Raw genomic sequence first — 20,208 nt, forward strand, 5'->3', positions numbered from 1 at the left:
ACCCAGCTTACGTCAGTAACCTCACGTTTACGTAGTTTCAAGAAATTTGTTTCCAAGTCACTCTGAGATGAAATGAAGAAAATTATATTGTTTCCAAGCCACTCTAAGAGGAAATAAAGAAAATTATATTGTTTGCTCAGGCAAGACAACATTTTAGTACTCTAGGCATTGACGATGCATGTTTCCCATAGGGAAAATTGCCAGAGGAATCACATTTCCAAGCAAAAAAGTTAAGTCAGGTTTGTTGCCGTACGAGTACATGTATAAATTTATGTGAAGTACTACTGACAATGGTAGTACAGCAACATTTGTAAGTGACATGTATGTCACCTGTTTGTTTACATCAGTAAGATAAAGGTGTCTGGAGCCTAAGCGGTCTTTAATGTACATTTACATGTACATGTCTGTTTTTCAATGGTACTCGTATTAAACAACTCAGAATATTCTTCCCTGGATTTAGGTGGATGCGGGTGAGTGGGTGGCACCAACTAGTACATGAGCATGTACATGAAGGTGAGATGTGACCTTGAGATCCAATTCCAGGAATAGTCCAGCAATTCTGAAAGACTGCCGTCTAAAATGATCGGTCGATTTTTGAAGAAATGTGTGGTTTTTATGCCACATCAAGGAACCTAAACTGAGCTGCGTTATTTTCGTTGCCAAAAACTGAAGTCTGTGATGAGACGTCACGTGGCCTACATGTACATGCTTTGCAGAATCGCAGTGGCACCGTGCAGTACTCTGACCAATTTGTCTGCAGCGTGCCGATGGACCACTGTTGGCTGCATGCCAATTGTAACCCCTAAACATGCTGAGCATTTGGGTGCTACATTGTGAGAGATAAAACTACACCAGAGTTTTTCCCATACGCCGAATTCTTTGCAATGAAATTTCGTTTCATTGATTACCCTTTATTTCTTGTTGGAAACTCAATTGTAACATCTGAAGGATGACACCAATTAGAAACTCATTCCTTGGAATGTTTATTTCTTCCAAATAACATCTTCCGCTAGATCAACGTCTCCTTTCATTCTTCAAGATCGAATCAAACTGTGATGGAAAAAGTAGGCCGGCTTTGTCACATATTACAAAAATATGCTCAGAACTGAAAAAAACCTAAACAATGCAGCCCATAGCCCGACATTAATACAAAAACTCAAAATGCAAGTAATCGTTGAAGCATTTGAAAATTCCCATGATGCCAGCTTTTGGAAAATTCCAGAAATTCCACAATCTTTGACATAAAATCAGCGATCCAAAGTTATTTAAAGTCAAAAATTTCCAGGGTTTGCCAACTAAACTTAAACCATTCATAAGAAAGAGAAGCTGGCGAGATCGGCAATGACATCGGCCTGGGTGGAGATCGGTGTTCATGCATGTTTTTACACGCATCAACCACTCTTCGTTGGTGCATGGACCTGTGGCTGTGGGCCGACAGCAAGCGCTTTTTTGCAGATGCTTCATGTTTATGTCTGTGAGATATGCACCATAATTACCATCATTCACTCTGCCAAACACAAATCTCTGACTACGTTTCATCCTCCATTTCTGCCATAAAGGAAAGAAATTCTACTCAACCTGTTGAGTGAATTGAAGGTCAATTGAGCAGTTGTCAAAACTTTCCATCTCCGCCTTGGAACAAGACTAACAGCCTTATATTGAAGTTGGTAGCAGGCATACACATACATGTAGGAAGAATATAGCTTCAGGCATGTTCACCAGGGATTGCACAGATGGGTGCAAGTGGTGCAGTGTGGCACTCGAGCAGCCCAATTTTTGATGGAATTTACAATTGAAAGATTGAGAAAACTATCATAGTTCATCGTCGGTGGAATAAGGTCCCTTTTTTTTGGACTTCAAGGAAATAAATCTTTCTTTAGTACATTTTTGGCGGCATGAAATAAAGGTACCTGTACATACATTATGTTTCTTTCTTGTAAAATCTACATTTTAGAACTCATAGTCATTTCTATAAAAACTGGAAAAATTGAAAGCCGGCGGGATACATAGATTGATAATCTTTTCCCATAAATGGTGTGCTTCCATGAAGCTAAAATTTCCAATTTTAAAATCTGTAATGATAATAAATCTTTCATGTTTCTGATGCAATAAAAGGGGATAATTTTTAATGACATGAGTGTTTAGGAAACAACTTACAAGTGCATTGTGCATGTAATCTCGTAAAAATTGGAATTGATTCCGAGTGGAATCGCAATTCCTGGACAGAATCGGAATTGATTCCAAAAATGCTGGAATCGCCCAACACAAGTACATGTACAGCACAGCCAGGACGCTTGTGAGGATGGCATTAATCTGTATCCAGTGTGAATAATGTAGAAAGTACTGTACGGTAATGCACACCACATAATGTGGTACATAAACTACATCATACAAAAATTTTATTGCTTTTTCTCTCAATTTGTTCATGCTATAGATCCTGTATAATGCATCAGACTTTACTCTTCAGTGGAAATTTGTAGTTTAATATTTAGAACCCCTGAAGAGATGGCGTAAAAAGATGATAAATAAGACATAAATGTAAAACGTAGGGATGGATCATTCAGATACCGGTATTTAAAATCACTTAAAAGGATCTACTTGATTTGTTGTAGCCTTTTGGACTAAAATGAGGTCTAAACAGGTTTACGGTTTCACAGAACTAGGAAACATAATAAAACCCTCGAGATAAAGGGTCTAGCAATATGACACAAATATACATATAGTATCTCAAGTAAGATTTGAAGCTTTCCATGGTGGGAGTGTTAAACAAAAAAGGTTTGCGGGCATGTGGGAAATATCTCTTTTGTGAAGAGGTGTGGTTCTAAAAAGAACTGGTGAGAGCAGGTCTCTTTGACGTTTCTTCATGAGATATAGTATCTCATGAACCAGTGTCTTAGAGTATTCAGAGCCATCTAGCATGAACCCCTCCCCCTTTAAAACACATCAAGTGGCAGGTTTCATGTTCAAGGTGAACAACCAGCATTATGTTGCCATCCCTCTAGGCTACGTGTGCCCAGCTATCATAAATTCCAATCCTCTAGGGGTCTTGGGCTCTTACGTTGGGGGAGTGATTCATACATGTATGTTAGGTAGGTTGTGATACCTTATCGCAAGATGCGGAGTGCTGATAGATGGAAGAGAGGAAAGCAAAGCCTCCAAGGAATCCTTTTCAGTACCATTCTGTCTACATTTGTAAATTTATGGAAATGTGCGACTACAACTTTACCCAAACCAGGCTTGTTAATAGTGTACAGTTTCATGTAGTTCTTGTGGTCAGGTTGCTTCTGAGTAGTTTCTTGAGTCAGGTTGGCACAGTGTTACTTTCCTTGCCTTTCAATTCTGCTACTGGGTACCTGGGTTCAAGTAGCACCTGTAGTACTTGTGGATGGGGTTAAATTGATGACGTTGTGAGTTTTTCCCCTGGCATACTTATCCAGGGTTTTCCTCCCACTTTTAAAACTGTAAAACAAACCAATAATTGCATTCTCTCTTAAGCTTTCTTTTCATTACCCCCGAGTCAAAAGAGTGTCGACCCCCTCGGCCCTCCTCCCTCCCACTTCTGCTGCCAAGGCTTGAAAGACACCCTTTTGAAGGAAGCCCTGGTTGATTATTGCCAAATAAATAATAAATTGATTGGTTGAATTGGAAGCCAAATCCCATCAAATGGAACCCTGATTGATGCTTTCCTTTTCCTTGCTGTAATAATAGTGGCTTCTGACTTACACCCCTTTTAAACCAAACTTTGGTACACAACCAGAAGGCCTACATGTACATGTATGTCTGGAAAGCTCAGATTGTTATAGTTAAAGAGTTATTTACTGTGAGACAAAAATCACAGTGTGCTTGCTCGGTGGGGTGCTAAGACGTGAGAATATGGGTTTCCATGATAAATGATCCCTATCTCATTTTAATTCCACATCCAACTTTCATTAGCCTACTAACTTCCTGTATAGAATACTGTTCTTGTCATCAGCTTTCCCCGCAGAGAGCATACATACGTGTACATGTACATGTATTCCACCATCACAGACATTTTGCACCAATCCCGTGGCACTGAATCCATACGTGCAGGTACATGCATTTACATGTTAATATGTGAAATGCTCACAGTGGCACCCTTTGAAGGAGTTTTTAGATACATGTACATGTAGTAAACCGTAAGACCACAACATTTTTCTTGATGAATTCATTAAACATGGTCCTCAATTAATTAAAGAAAAAACAGTTCCACGTTTATTTCTTCCTCTTTTCAAGATTAAAAAGCGTGTGGTTATACAAAATCTATTTGTTTTTGAGAAAAAGTGGGAGAAAAACAACAATGGACTGGTCCATGACCATGACCATGTGTGAGTACCTGGCTCTGAAATGTGTTGTGTTTAAAGACTTGATAGTGCATGTTGTAAAATACGTGTAGACTTTGTACTAAGTACATGTACATGTATCACTAGTGTTGATTTTTCTCAGTTTACAAATTAAATTGAAAGATGAAGGTCACCTCAGTGTTCATATAGTCTGACGAACTCCAGCCTGCACATTTTCTTAGGGTCTCAACATATAGTTATTTTACAATATTCATACATGCCCACTTGAAAATTAACTTAGTAGTACTGCAGATGCTTTCGAGCTGGTTTGCTCCTCAGCCAACACATTTGTCACATACCAACCACAAAGAATAATAAATATGTTACAATCATTCCAAGCGTATCTTTCATTACAATGTTTTTGGAAGGTGTTCTTTTACAGCATGGATGTATATGTACAAAGCTAACTTGTGCTTCTGATCACATGTTGTTTAAATGGCACCGATACATACATGTACATGTACATGTACATGTATGCATGTACAATGTAGGTAGGCCTACATGTACATATATACATGTACATGTACAGGCACATGTATACATTTAGGCCTACCTACATGTACGTGTATACATGTACGTATATACATGTACATGTAGGTAGGCCTACATCTACATGTATTTGACTACACACTTACAAGATGCTTTTAAATAAAGTGCTAACTTACTCACATACTGGTACATGTACTTGTACAGTTTTACTTTACAGAGTTAAACCATTTCCCCAAACTCATGCTACAAGTTAGGTTTACAACTTCCCAGTTACAATTCAACACCTTTGCATACGGTCTGCATGGTCAAAACATATCCCTGAGTGTCAAGCTGGTGTGTGCAAACAAATTCCCTCCTGGACTTCTCTCCTTCCACCTCTGAAGGGCCACCTAGGCCTCTTGAAAAGTCAAGTAGAACTGGGTGTTCTAGATGAGGCTATCTTAGATTACTGCCCCGACGTACCTCTGAGATTGAGGTTTCTAGCACTTCACCACTATCTGGCTAGTTTTGCTCAAGTTTCCACACTTGATTTTTTTAGGCTATGCTGGTAGGCCCTTAGAATTGCACTTGTCTCTATTCTCCCACAAAACTTGCCACTTGTGTGTGTCCTTAGATGTTTTTAGGTTAGACTTTTGGCTGTTCTAAAAGTACATGTACCTGTGATGAAGGTTGCTTTGAGGATAACCATGCTGAAGATCTGAAAACAGACCTGTACGAACATTTTTTCCAGTTTGCGCTATACATGAACATGTTTGATACATACATTTATCCTTTGATTCCTCAATGGGATTCCTCAAAATATCCTTTCATATACATGTGTAATTGGTTCTGACCATTTGCTTAAAGGCTGACAATATATTAGTGGAGATGTGGTATTCAGTGGCTCCGAGTAGAATGGGAGGAACATTATCTCAAGGTTTGTGGAAATCTGGACCTTTTCATTTCACAACAAAAGCCGAGTGAAATAGGAAAATGCAGATTGTACCAAGGGATAATATTCCTGCATTTCCCAAGTTACATCCATTCAGTATTTTTTATATAACTGACATACTGATCCCTTTCATTTGGTTAAAAAAAAAAGAAATTTATGATGTCAAATCACACTAATAAAGACTCAGAACAAATTCATTTAACTTCAGTTTTGAATAAATAGCAGGATCCTCAAAATCTGGACCATTAGATAATGTTCCACTTTGGGGGTTCATTTTTCCTGAAGTGAACAGCAGTGAATTAATTCCCAATGTCTGATGAAATGAGGGAAGTCATGGCTGATATCTGGAACAATGATGACCGTGTCCATCTTTCAACTTAATTGGAGTTAATTAATTAAAGTCTCAAATGTCAGCATTTTTGATGGATGTGAACAACCTCTTGAAATCCTTACCCCCAAAAAGCAGCGAGTAATCATCATCCTTTTACGACTGGACCGATCACATTTTCTTCAAGAACGTTACCGAAAACCACGGTCCAAAATACTGGTTGTGGCAATTTTGTGGCTGCTGTCATTATCTTGAAGTGACGTTACAGAAATGTTTTGCTACATACATGTAGTGGGCGGTTTGACCTCAGCCCAGATAGTGTGCCTTCTTTTTCATTCGATATTCATGAGCCCCTCCACGGAATGGCGACGCTCCACGATTTTTCTCTTCGTGCCTAGGTTTCTCGAAAGAAAATCTGTCATACTGAATGACGTTCGCAAAAAAATGATGTCATGATGAAAATCTCATGCGCAGAGTTGTTAATTTTAATGTAATTTTCAGCCGGGATATCTCCAAAATAAGTGGCAAAATGAACATCACGCATGGAATTTTCAAGCACTACATTTGACAGCATTTTCGGCATTCTCAAACTTCTTGTATTTTTTTGTCACAACTCTCGAGCATCATCAAAATTTCATCAAATATGACGTTTGCAATGAACATATTGTACACATTATACATTTTTGATGCAGCAAACTTAAAGATTGTTTTTGGTGGTTGAAAGGTATAAGACCTGGCAGATATTCTGGTGTAATGAGAGTGATTATGAATGGTAAGAGAATGAAGAGAGCGAAACTTTTCTCATCATTTTCTGTCAGTTGTGTGCTCTTTTTTTCATGGCTCATATATTTTTAAGTTATTTCTTAGGTGCTTTAAAATACATCACTTGAAAAATATATTGAATTTTCCTTGTTGTTGAGAGAGGTTTTGAAATCAAGTGCTCTGGTGCAAATACTTTGATGTAAAACTTTAAATGAATTAAACTCAATTTGATTTGCACTGGTAGCTAACCAAATGCCCAACAAATGTACACAATATGCCTAATTATCTCCAAATAATCATTTTTATAAATCTGAAGGTGCTAATTTGTATTTTACATGATCAAAGTCACTTTTTTAGAAGTTTTGGAAAATGACATGCGGAGTTGCATTTTGGTCCAGTTTATGAAGAACATGCCAAATGTAAAGTTTTCAGTATTCCGTGAGTCAAATCATGGAATCAATAACATTTTGTGAACATGAACATGTTACAGTGCTCATGGGTTTTTTTTGGTCACTCCTTCAAATTAAAGTCCTCTGCAAACGTAAAAGGCATCCATATGCCCATGGTGTACCTGGGATAAGTCATCAGCGTGCATGCGTATGATGTATGGAACGAGGATGATCTTTACTGATGAACAGTAAATCTGATTTCAGCATGGGGGAATGGGACTTTTGGGAGCCCCAGCATGAATGACAGTGATGATGGATGTCACATGATGTGAGTTCCACCAATCAAATGACAAAGATCTGTGTGTCTTGTCTGAAGGGTGCAATCCACTAATTCAAGTGAAAATTTCTGCCCTGCTCATTAGCATGAACAGTGCCCCCACAGTTTCTTTTGAAAAAGGAGATTGTGAATAGTTAAAAATGTAATTGGTTAACCCTTGAACAAAATTGAAAAGAAATAGAGACCAGACAATAATTTTTTTTGTTTTAGAAACACCTTGGATGTTGGTACATGCATGCATGTTGTTGAACTCTGAACACTGCTTATTTTACAGTGTTCCAAGCTTGAATTTCTGGACTGCACCATGAACCTATTAATGCATGTTGGAAACACACATGTACATGTAGGTACATGTACGGTATACATGTATGGTACATTCGTATGGAAGTTTGCATGGTGGGTAAGTGATTTCTGGTTACAGCATGTACATGTACAAGATACTGTCTCTCTCTCGTTTGCAAATACCGGTACATGTACATGTACATGTATATGTTGTTCATTGAGTAAACTGGCTCATTTAAGAGCCACACATTCTCACAAAATAGAGAGATACGTACATGTACATGTATCTTGCTACGTGTGTCCTACCGGGTTTCCTGCAAAGCAATTACAGTATCTTGAACCACATTTAATAGTCTTTTGAAGTCACCCATTTCAAGTACTTGTACATAGAACCATGTTTGCAAACTTTCTTTTGTCCTGAGCTGGAGTCACTCAATCTGGTCAACATCCTCAAAGTCGTCTTCAGCCTCAGGGTTTTCTTTGGTTGTTTTCTTGTCTAGTCAAGAGCCTCTCTAAGCTTGCCTGGGGGTACACTGAAAACCATTAGGTTAGTTTCCGATATGTGCCCATGGGACTGAAATTTCTCTCAATGAGACCACACTTTAGCGCCAGCTTAAGCCACCTTGCCTGTTTGCTAGGGGTACAGCCAGGACAATTAGGATACTGGTGTCAAAAACTGACTCCAGCCTTTCATTGTGTAGGCTGTTCCTTGGGGGGACTTAGTTAAAGAAAGTTCAATAGAGTCTTCTGAAAAGCTTTTCTAGCTTTCGTGCCATCAAAAGTAATAAAATTGCCCACAGGATACAATATCTAGAAACTGTAACTAAAGGGCGCCGTAATGATCCTTGTATTTGTGTGTTTAATCCGTAATAACTCGCTCAGTGGTTAAAAAAAGGTGTTCAAAGATTGTATGTGGTTTCCTGGCTATTGTGAAATATTTGTCATTCACATTCCCAGATTTGTATTTTGAAATTTGTCCAGTGGAATCAGTTGTGTGCTTCAATTTCCCTACATGCATCAAGATCTTATATTCATTCTCCATTTATACTGGTACATGTACTTGTGTCTTGATGAATTAAAACATGTCCTGACTGTGTTACATGTACATTGTCCTCGGCTTGTCTTAGTGAAGTGAATATTTATTTAAATATGTAAGGCCAGTGCAGAGTGTTGGCCTTCTCAAGGTTGAGGAATTCCTAAACAGACAGATTTTGTAGGTTATGGCTGCGCTGGCACACCCTTGCTGCTCTGTTATAGTGAGAATGTACATGTACATGTAATTGTGCAGTTTACACAACATCAGTAGGATTTCACTGGGGGAGGGTGTTAATCAATACAAGGCCCAAGGGCCACTCAAGGTGTGGCTGCACAAGAAAAGACAAGGCAGAAATCACTGGGATTGTCGAGATGCATGTATATGTACAGGTACATGAACTCTTTGAATGTTACATCTTTGTAGACAGAAGGGATGCAGGCAGTGAGTGAGGATCGAGAGAACAAAGGAAGTCTCTAGTAATTTGAAGTCTTTGTAACTTCTTGATGTTGACAAATATGTAGCAATTGTTTGTTTTTTTCGGTTGAAAATTGGCTTAAGTTTAGACTGCATCTCTAATTGAAATGAGATAAGTTGATACGTGTACATGTACATGTACATGCATATAATGAGTTTGACAGAAATGGAACAAAGAGTCACAGTACTTGTTGATGTGACATGTAAACATGCACCCACACAAAAAACCCCATCTCAGTTGTATGATCAATGAAATGGTAAATGTGTTTGGCAGGTTGAGGAACATTCCAAGTGATGGTTTTGACGTTGGTCTTGAGGCAGGTCTGTGTTGATCAGAGTCTGGTATTAGTTTTCATCTCTTTTTACAGAATGACAGCTGCTCGTTATGCTTGTGCACACTGTCTTTTAATAACGTACGAAGTTTTGTGCCTTTTCTCTGTCTACAACGTGGGCTGGGTTTGTGGACGCACGTACTGTACACACACAGCTAGCCAGGCTAGATGTCCGTTTTTCCTCATCGCGTTTGTATGCAAACACCATCCCAGGAAAACCACTTAAGCCTGGCTCATTCCTGCGCACGTGACCTTGAACGAGAGCACACACTGGTGCATGTCCCCACATCAAATTACGTGGCCCATTTCCACAAGTGTTGAACTGCCTTTATTCTCTATCTCTCCCTCCTTCTTCTCCAACCAATCAGAGTCTGAGTTTGGAGCCTTGGTCCACTTACGGTCCCCAGTCACCAAACTGCCTGCCCATTTGTGTTTGCTTGGCGTTGTTTGTTTGGTGAAAATGCGGTGCCCGGATGCTTTTGGGTTGTTGGCCTTGCTCCACTTCATCAGCAAGAGCAAACATGCTATGATGCACATGTACGTGTACATTGTATGCACATGTACCAGTAGATGTACATGTACATGTATACATGTATGTTGTCAAGGGTTAGACCCACATGTACATTGTACATGTATGCTTCAGGGCTCAGGCTTCCTGGAGGGTCTGTACATGTAGTTGTGTATGTAGACATGTCTAGTTAATTATTTAGTCAAAGTACATGTAAATGTTGGTTGAAAAGTAGGTGTGCACACAAGTACATGTAAATTATGTACTTGTATGTGTCCATATTTACTGTACTTATCATGTATTGTACCGGTATGTGTCTTAAAATGCATATGTACTGGTTTGTAAAATACTTGTACTTTAGCTTGCAGTAATTAATCTCCATACAGAAATACATTTCTGCTTGGGTACATTGTCACCATGGAAGTTACTGGAATGCCAACTGTAGTGTGGCAACCATAATTTAAATGTGGCCATACATGTACTGGTACGTGTATATGTATGTTTTCAGTGACTTCATTTTGCCAAGAAATAATTTTAGTTTGTGATTTGTTTGCAACTCTCAGACCTTACTGGTACATGTAACGCCAAGGGTACATGTATGGTGTGAAATTATACCTCGATGAAGGGCATAACCTGGTATAAAATTAACATCCTTGATGCAAAGCCAAATGACTATCATCGACTACGGTACTTGCGGTACTGGCCCGGCTGCTGTATTGGATTTGAGCCAGCCACCCTGTCTCATAAACTAGATGACATCTGCACTAGTAAGCAGGAAGTCGTGGGTTCAGATCCCACCCAAGCCTGAGACCACACTGAGAATACAGCGTGAATAAAAGGGCGAAATGCGGTTTAACAAAAAGAGTCCTGTTGCACGGATGTAATATTCACATCAATTTGTGCGTGTGTACATGTTACACACAAGTTATCAGCCTCAGTGACATTGCAACTGATGTTGTACATGTACGTTTCAGCCATTGTACTCTTGAGAGAAATAAGTACATGTACATGTATGCCAGAGTTGCTGACTCGAGTCGCTATTTTTGTGACTTGTGACTTGACTTGTAAATACCAGCTCTGACTTGTGATTTGACTTGGACTTGCAAAATTGACTTGTGACTTGACTTGGACTTGCCAAAAATGACTTGTTACCAACCCAAGTCTGACGTTACTCGACCGGCCCCATACATTTTGAATTAAGCTATTCAGTTTACACCTTACGTACAGTGTACATGTACATAAAAAATGGACTCCGGCTTGTGTGGCTTCTATTTCACCTTGCTGCAGCTGTAGATCAGGGCAGCATGCATATCATGCTGCTACGTCACATTTTCGTTGATGTGTGAGTATGATAAACAGCGCCCTCAATATGCGCCCTGCAAAGTACATTTTTAAATGAAACAGAGGTCCATTATACAACACAAGTGAAAAGGGGATTTATGGAGGCATTGTCAAAATATTTGGAGAAGAGGTGTTCAGCTGTCCAAAAGTCATAACTTGTAACTTCGTAAGTTGATGCCTGGCTCTTTTTGCTTATTACAGCTGGACAAAATAATGTGCAGCTTGACTTGTACTTGGACAAAGACACTTGTGACCCGACTTGTGTTTAGACCAAATGACTTGTGACTTGACTTGACTTGCCCTGTGACCAAATGACTTGTGACTTGACTTGTGACTGGGCCAAATGACTTGTGACTTGACTTGGACTTGCAAAAAATGACTTGCAGCCACCTCTGATTTATGCAGCCAGATGCCACAAACGTTGTGAATGCCTGTTGGGCCAACTGTTTTGTTGCATCATCCTATAGGGCAAGAAAGATGTAAAGTAGTGCTCCAGTACGCTAATCTTTAGTGACCGTACCCGGTACATGAATGTACATGTACAGGTAGCATGAACAAACGTGTGTGTACAGGTTGAAGACAAGTACCAGTACAATCACTGCTACTACTGGTATGTACATGTACATGTATGTACATTGTAAGTGGGTAATTCCAGAAATGAGGGGTCCACTTTTTTTCATGTCCCTGTCACATCTGACATATGATTTTATAAGCATAGAACACATTTTCTAATTTCTTAGAGTGATGAATTAATGCAAATTACCTGCCAAACAAATAGTAATAGTTTGAAATCAACAAAGGTCACATGTAACAGGGATACGAAAATGTTACATTTTTTGACCCCTTATTTCTGGAACTATCCAAATACATGTACATGTAAGCTGCCATCTGCGGTACTGGTCCTTACTTCCACTTTGAAAAATACAATTTTTCTCAAGTGTTGAAGGCACGCATCAAATCAAAGTCTATTTCCTCATTTTCCATTCTGTGTTGCAGGTTTTTTGTGTTAAACCACGACTTTTTGGAGATACTTCCATCTGAAGATAAGCACGACTGAAAACAGTTATGAAGCCCATCACCATTTTGAAAATTGATGTACTCTCCATTACAAAATAGAGCCATTTGGACAGCTCAGTTTTGTCCAAATTTCATTGAAATGTGCAATGTTTTGATTTTTTTTTTTTACAAAACCCACCAGTCCATGCAGCACAGAATGTTATCTTGGCAGAGAATTTGACTTTTAGTCAATAAAATGTATGCGTTTGATTACCCAAGATGGGCCTGTTGAGATTTGCTTTTACATTACATGCACTTTTATGTAAATTCATGAAAACTTTCCCCGTGAAATAATTTTGATAAATACATATCTAAAACTAGTGATACAGACTTCAAATTTTGGTCTCTCTTACGTGGGAAAATGGCTAACAATGTCTGAAATGCACAGTACCGTATCAGTGTGTGTAGAGACTAGACATTTGGATCAGTCACTGCTGTGTACACAGTCATAGAGCCAGTGATTTACCACCATCGCGGAAAATGGAATTCGCGGAATCAACAATTTGAAATGGAATCCACTGCTTGAAATGGAACTTGCAAAATTTCCCTCTAAGAATGGCTTAAAAGTAAAGAAAACTTTCTGTAAAGTACTAGAAAATAAATGCCTACTAAACCCTTCTCAAATGCTTGCTTTTAAGGAATGAATTACATGTACGCTGGAAACATGCTAAATTCCACCACTCCACCACATGATTGGATCGTCCGTGCCCCGCTGGTGCCGATACTTGCAAGTGCTATGGTGTGCGTGAGCCCCATTCGTGCAGCGGCAGCTGGCACAGCACAGTGGCCCGGTACGGTACATTGTGTATGCACACATTGGCCGTTCACACGCACACTGTACTAGCAATGAAATCAAGGCCCAAACAGGTTCTTACATGTACTGACACATATGACTATTGCACACAAGGGGAATTCAGTCTGTGAATCCGCATGGGCGCCTTGAGACAAGGCTAGTACAGCATGGCGAAACGATGAAACCGCAGCAGCAAAACGGAAGACTAATTTTACATATTTCTTGAATTAAATGAAACCTACATGTAGTAAGCTTGGTGTACCAAAGTTGAATAGGCCCTCAGAAGTGTTCAATAAAGAGTGAAGTTTTCAGTCACAAACACACATTTTAAGGCTCAGATTTAATGTTATTTTGTTGCACCCCTGCCAAAGAAAATGGCGGGTCGATGTCCAACATTAACATTGTGATCAACGACTGTTACATGCAAGACCTACTCTGTGACTTCACTGTATGTAATGTATGCACATGTATGTAATCTGATTTCATACACAAGGAGTGGCACATGAATTGTCCGTCGATTCATTGTAGCAAGTTTTTGGCAATCGCGCTGGTGGGAAATCAAAGGATGGGGTATGCTGAATTTATTGTCTGAATTTGTTTTTTTTAATTTTCTCCACAGAAATTATAAATAAAGTTGGAAACATTGCAGAGTATTTCCCAACAATATTGTTTTTGTTTTTGTCTCTTTTCTTTCTTTCTTTTTTAGGGGGGGGACAATGTGGTTGGGCAAATAGTTTCCATGCAGAGTTTAAAACTTGCTCGCCTATTTCATGGTATGAAACGAAATTTGAATTTCTGAAGCAGAATTTAGGATTTGGTGAAACGAAAAATACTCATTTTTGAAACGGAAAATCATTGGCTCTACAGTCATACAGAAAAATCATGCTTCACCAGAATTACATGCAAACATACATGCAAGTTTTTTTCCCCAAATTAATACACGAAAGGGGAGACACAAATGCACAAACATAGACAGCAAGTCTAGTTACTAGGCCCTAAGCTCCCTGGAATCTTCAAAGATTGTGGTAGTTTCGTTCCATTTCAAGCAGTGATTGTGTGACATTTTTTATATTGTCTTTGGACATGTGCTTTGTCATTGTGGGGGTGTAGTGGTATACCAGTCAACTGGTTCCTCGTATTTCCATTATCATTCTTACATTTAGTTTTTCAGGGACAGAAACCAGTGTGGCTGCACTGCATGCTGCACATGATTTCAGGAGGTTATTATTATTAACAGTAGTGGGCAGAAACTTGATTCAAAATGCCCATGTTCAGCTCAATATCTTCACTTTTAAGTTTCACCTTCTGATGAAAATGAATTAACTGATGGTGAAATACATTAAAAGATTTGTTTTGATAAATGCAGGGATGCCATTGGTTTTTTTGTTTGTTTGTTTCATCTATTGTTTCAGCTGTGAGATGGCAATATTGGCTTCAAAAAGCGTGAGGTGGTCACTAAAAGTCATGAGGTGGGCCACCTCACATCTGAATTGGCAGGGCAAACTCTTGGACAAACATGTACAGTATATACTTGAACATCTCTGAGATGTGAATAAGAGAATGCTGAATAGTTCAGGTTGTTCAACACAGCTTATTAGGAATTAACAGAATTGCACAGAAAAGTGTTTAAAGTTGCGATCAAAACAAGTGTTGGCAATTAGACACTGAGGGATGCAGCACACCATCCCCTGTTGTGTCCCTGGACATGATTTCCACCCAAAATACGTACTCATACTTCCTGTATTAACCGCAGCTAGGCCCCTCCCCCCTGACCCACTTTGACAGTCATGTCGTTAGCCTCTCCAGAGTTGCTAGGGGCATTCCCAGACCCCATAGTCTATTTATACCAATGGACCAAGCGGGGGTTCTGTCTCTACCAGCTACAGCTAGAGAGTCAAGTTCATAATCCAAATGGATGCAGCATTGGTGACAACCCTAATCCTACCAGGGAGTTGAATGGCCTGTGGTTAGGTGTTACTATACCCACCACTCCTCGGTACATATTCCCCTCCCTCATCTTTTTGCCTGCAAATGAGAAGCTTGGTCAGCCCGAGGGTATTTCAGCAACAGCTGAGCATCCGCTGATGTAAACTGCATGATTGATGAATTATAACGGTGATGAATGCCCCTTGTCATGTAGCAGTGAATGTGATCCTCAGTCCTCCAGGGGAGAGTATCCCTGCTGATTATCTGAGTAGGAGGGTGATTCCTTTTCTTCGCTTTCTTTGGACTGTCCAATGGAAAGGGAAGAATTTATCCTTGTTGATCTTCTATTCTGGGCTTGATTTCATATAACTCATCCAAAGTTACACAGTGGGACTAACAACTTACAGCGTACAGTGCAATAGGTAACTGCCAAATGGACCAGTGACTGAGTTTGTGCGATGTCAGAGTGATGGTGCTTTCAAACCATCACAACTTGCTGGTACAATGTGTGTTATACATGTATCCCACGTCAGAAGTTCACAACAATGGTCTGTCTGTGTTCAAGACTTGAGAACTGAAACCTGGCCAATTACATGTACCCATAGTTCAACATAAACAGAAGTTTCCATTTCCAAGACCTTTGGGTACATGTACATGTGCAAAGAACAAACAAAATGTTATCAACACATAAACAAAGAGTAGCACAACAGCAGTAGTGGCCTACATGTACATGAAAGCACATTTTAAAAATAAAATTAATAACCTAATTTCTGACAGACTGAACTGACCGCTTCAGTATCTTATCTGCTTGTAAATTCTTCATTGAGGGCTTTTATCTCTAGATACATGCACATGAGAACTTTGAATGAAAATGACTTTTTTGCCTGTCAATATTACTTTTTGTTCCCAAATAATTAATGCTTTCATTGGCAAAAACCGTGCCAAATACATTTTTTTGTGTCACATTATCGGCAGAAACTTGCTGAGAGATATTTTTTAGTTTCGTTCAGAAAAAAAGGTTAGACTGGATGGACAGATTGTATGTCCCGAGACTGGACAATCAAATCAAACTTTCAGGAAAAAACCAGGAGCACAGTGACGTCTCAGGAATTGTTCCACAATGCGCTTTACTTACAAACAAATTATACAGGTACATTACATGTAGTAATTGCATCTCTTGACCATTTCTGTCCAGTTTGAGCAAGAAAGGCCATGGCTTCTTGCGAACAACAAATATGATCATGTTCAAGACTCTTTAAAACAGAGGACTTGTTGACTCCATTCGCATTATGCCCCCTGGATGAGCATTAGTGGCTAATGCATGCATGAAAGCTGATCTTGGAAGCATAAACATGCATATTGCGGAGTTGGAGCCCTCCTTCATGTTCCACAATGTGGCAGGAAAGCCCTGCTTGAGGCAGTATCAGAATTAGTTTAAACTTCTTCCATTAGCCAATTTAGCTGCAGGTTGAAATCCCATGCTACTTCAGCATGCAGTGCAGAGGGTGAACAACCCTGTACGGTCACTTTTGTAGCAGTGTGTTCATTGGAAACAATAGGGCTTCATGTTTGGAGTTCAGCCGTCTTGTTAGTCTTGGCTTCTCCGGCCTCAGTTCTGTGACCAGAATTTTCAAAACAATACAGGTTACAGTTCAACAAATGTATTGGTTTTATTTAAATGTGTTTTTTGGATGCAGATACCCGTTTTTCATTATTTTCTCATAAAATGCATTGTTCTTGCATGTACATGTACCGCAGCATGTACATGCTTTTGTATACATTGTATGTGTTGGGCATTCCTATTAGTAAAAAGGCCAATTGCTACATGTACCATTCTTAACAGATGGTTCAAAAATATTTAGATTATTTAGAAACCTTAAATTGCTTGAAATATCAGCAAATGAAATGATATAAATCTGCAGTATGTTTTTAAATGATTTGTGCTTGTTACATGTAACCGTGTATTATGGAGGAATGTTCTTACAGTACATCTCATCAACAATGGAGTCAGGTTGGCGTAGTGGTTCATTACTCCACCTCTGCGGTCCAGGTTCGAATCCTGGCCCGGTCCACATGTGGATTGGGTTTTCAGTCCATACCTCAATGCTGTGGGTTTACCCAGAATATTCCTCTGAGGTTTTCCTCCTACCTCTAATACTGCAACTGCTTCTCATTGTCTCCTCTCTACGGGCTTCTTCAGGCTTGCGAGCAACAGTGCCTTGGGCGCTTTTTAGGAATCCTTGATGTCATTACCAGAAATATTTAATAATAATAATAAAGTACTGCATTTTGAGGTTTAAAAGAATGTGGAGGTCTGTACATGTTGATGTACAGTACATGAATGTATCTTTTATAAAGAAATTCTTGTCCAGTGCTGAATGTACATGTACGCATAGTGGTATTTTTCCCATGACGTACTGTTTTTTTTTGCCTATTGTACGTGTAATTATTTATCAAAATGACAAAATTTTATCCATGCAAGAACAAGAGATGACATGCTTTTACATGGTATTGATAGTCCTTTGGCAGGAACTCACTACTGGTTCATTTGCGCACAGGTTTATGCATGCTTGGTGCATGATGCATGGAGCTCATGTGACCAGCTTACATGTGTACATGTACATGTCAGACCGTGGTGGATGTGCTATTGAAATTATTCAAACCAAGTTGTCTCTTCTTTGCCAAGTTAAGTCAAGAGTGTTTCAAGTTACAAAGGATACAACTACCCGGTACGTACATATACATGTATGCTTCTCAGTCAGCTGTCTAGAGTTGCATTTTTAAACTATTTTTGCAGCCTAAATGATACTGTGTGTATCCAGTGCCGACTGAAAACAGAGCTGTTTATAGAGAGAAGAGCGCCAGCTTTAGATTTTGGAAACAAAATGGCTGTTCACTGTGTGTGGTTAGTAGAGCATGCAGCTGTTGGATACCAACTCTTCATGTGCACTGACGCATGTACCAGTTTGTTTCCAACAAAGGTGACACTCATGTCGCAACTTTCTCTTTACACAGCTCTGACTGAAACTATGTATGGCGCCCTCTGGTGGTTTTATACCTCGTGAAATTTCACAATCAGAACATCCAGATATCAGACTGTTAATGATATTGTGTTTGACCATAAGTACTGGTTTAGTGGTACTTACCGGTACATGTATGTTTTAATTTGAAATCATGACAGGCCGCAAATCTGAAATCACTTTGTCACTTTAGGGATGCACATGTACATGTACTTTACACGTGCATGTTCACACCATCCAAGGGTGTACAGACACATGTACTGTACATGTACTTTGTACATGCATGGCACAATATCCTTTAGATTTTTTTGTACTATAAAGCACCTACATGTACAGTAGTCTGAAACAGGTTGCCAAGGTATTGCTGTAAGACATGCATGTAATTAATGTGCTGGCAAGTACTGTCGACACACACTGAAGTCACATGCTTCTCTCTGAACATGCACCGTTTGCCAATCAATTTCACCGGGGTTCTGTTGAACTTGAATGACTGCCAAATGTGGTAATTAATTTTGCTCTTGTCTGTGTCTCTGGGACAGTGTCCCAGAAATTGATTCAATAAAAGCCTCTGGCTAAAATGGGGTATTCTGACATCTCGGTCTGAACTTGAAAGGAATTGAGAGACATAGGGGAGGGGTGGAAGATGAGCAGGTGAATAGAAAATTGAATATTTTAGTGCGGCACTGGACAAATTGTTTGAGATAGCGTGCCTGGCCAGTTTGCGCCGGGCGCGGTATGAGTAACACTGGGGATCTTGTCAGCTGGAATTGTCTTCTGCCTGACCTGGTTTCTGAATGGTTTATTTTGCCATGTTGGGGTTTCAGGGGGAATGTGTAAGTCTGTCTGCCAATGTCTTGAAATATTAGTGTCAACATGACATAACTGGCAGTCCATGTTTACTCAATGCAGCAAAGATGTAGACAGATGTTTGTTTTGGGAGGAAATTAGTGGACTACAAGTTGATTTGAGTTGGAAGAATTTTCTCTCTCTCTTTGTTTTTTTAAGCAAAAGCTCTTTTTACTTACATGCTGTGCAGTTCAAACTAGTATACATGTACATGTTCACGTTCATATTTTATTGTACAAAATCAAGTTTAAAACTATTTTCTTACCTTCTCCAACACATCTGCTCAAATGTTATATTTATTTCAGGTGTGTCTTTTCTCTTTCAGTGACTGTATTTGGATAACCTCAAAACTCCCAATTTGTAATTTACCTTGCGCATATCTTCCTTGGGCCCGGCAACCCAAAAATGTCTCCGGTGTGGATTTATTGAGTTCATTTCTTGGCAAGGAGCAGGAAGGTTTTCTTGTTTGGTACTTGATTGATTGCAGACAAGAAGTCACTTGCACCAGATTTATTCTTGAGCCTTTAAATTGATGGCACCTACCTAATTGCAGTGTTATGGCCTACATGCGTAAACACCCGCAAGCGTTTGTCATTGCCTGCCTGAAAGAGGTTGCAAATTCTTTCCTGAAGTTTTTTAGGGAAGGCCCAGGGCAGTGAATCGCATCTCTTCCCCTTTACAATTGTCATCAAACCTGTCTACTTTTCTCTCTTGGTTTTCATGCTACACCACAAATATGCAATGTGGCATCATCACTGGTTCGTGTACATGAAACTTACATGGAGTAGGCTACAAGGTTACAGTTGGTACGAGCCTCTCAAGATCATTCAAAATCCTAGTGGGAGGTTTGGAGGATTTTGTAGGTTAGGACAGGCACATCACACAATGGTATCGTAGGGCTTTGTGTCCCCCCCATACAGTAGCAGTTAAGAGTCTGAGGTTGGAACTGTTTTCACTAAAATACATGTAAATGTAAGCTACGTAGTAGCAATTTCTC

At 39.5% G+C, this 20,208-nt stretch overlaps 1 protein-coding gene across 6 annotated transcripts in view; it reads left to right on the top strand.

Moving 5' to 3' along the window:
- LOC110988624 (vitamin D3 receptor B-like) overlaps positions 1-20,208 on the top strand; it is a 233,606-nt gene that overhangs the window by 9,010 nt on the left and 204,388 nt on the right. The window lies entirely within an intron of this gene.

This window comes from Acanthaster planci, linkage group LG01, assembly GCF_054643075.1.
Source record: "Acanthaster planci isolate LZ-2023a linkage group LG01, COTS_SCS, whole genome shotgun sequence".
In the NCBI taxonomy this organism is placed as follows: Eukaryota; Metazoa; Echinodermata; class Asteroidea; order Valvatida; family Acanthasteridae; genus Acanthaster; species Acanthaster planci.